A 785-nucleotide genomic window follows, 5' to 3' on the forward strand; every position below is an offset into this window, starting at 1 on the left:
TGCCCCTAATGAACCCATGCTGGTTGCCCCTGAGCATAACCTCCCCTGCTGGCCCTTCCTGGACATGTGCCAGGATAATTCTTTCGAAAAGCTTCCCCAGGACCAAGGTAAGACTCACGGGCCTATAGTTTCCTGGGTCCTCCTTACTCCCTTTTTTGAAGATGGGGATCACATTGGCCCTTTTCTAGTCCTCTGGCACATTGCCCAAGCACCATGAGTGCTCATAGAGCTGTGCCAGAGGTCCCGCAATGACCCCTGCTAGTTCCTTCAGCACTCTGGGGTGGAGATCATCAGGACCTGTGGATTTAAATACATCTAGTCCCTCCAGAAGTTCCCTGACAAGGTCCTCGTTAACCCTAGGCCTGGGTGTGCCACCCACAGGGCCCTCGGGGTGCCAGAGGGGGAGAGATCCAGGTCCCTCCTCTGAAATACGAAGGCAAAGAAATTGTTGAATATGTCAGCTTTACTGTCAGGTGAGATGACCAGATTTCCTAGCATGTCCTGCAGAGGCCACATGTTACCCGTCACCTTCTTTTGCCCCCCTATGTATTTGAAAAAGGACTTCTTGTTGTCCTTGATCTGGGTCGCTACTCCCAGCTCCATTTCCACCTTGGCCTTCCTGACCACCCCGCTACATTCCTGAGCTACCAAGGTATAGTCCTCTCTTGTGATGGACCCTCCCTTCCAACGGGTGTACGCCTCCTTTTTTGTTTGGAGATGTTCCCGGATGCTTTTGGTGAGCCATGGGAGCCTTTGCGCCCTCTTGCCCCCTTTAACTCGTGTAG

Source organism: Alligator sinensis, unplaced genomic scaffold (genome assembly GCF_000455745.1).
Source record: "Alligator sinensis unplaced genomic scaffold, ASM45574v1 scaffold560_1, whole genome shotgun sequence".
Taxonomy (NCBI): Eukaryota; Metazoa; Chordata; order Crocodylia; family Alligatoridae; genus Alligator; species Alligator sinensis.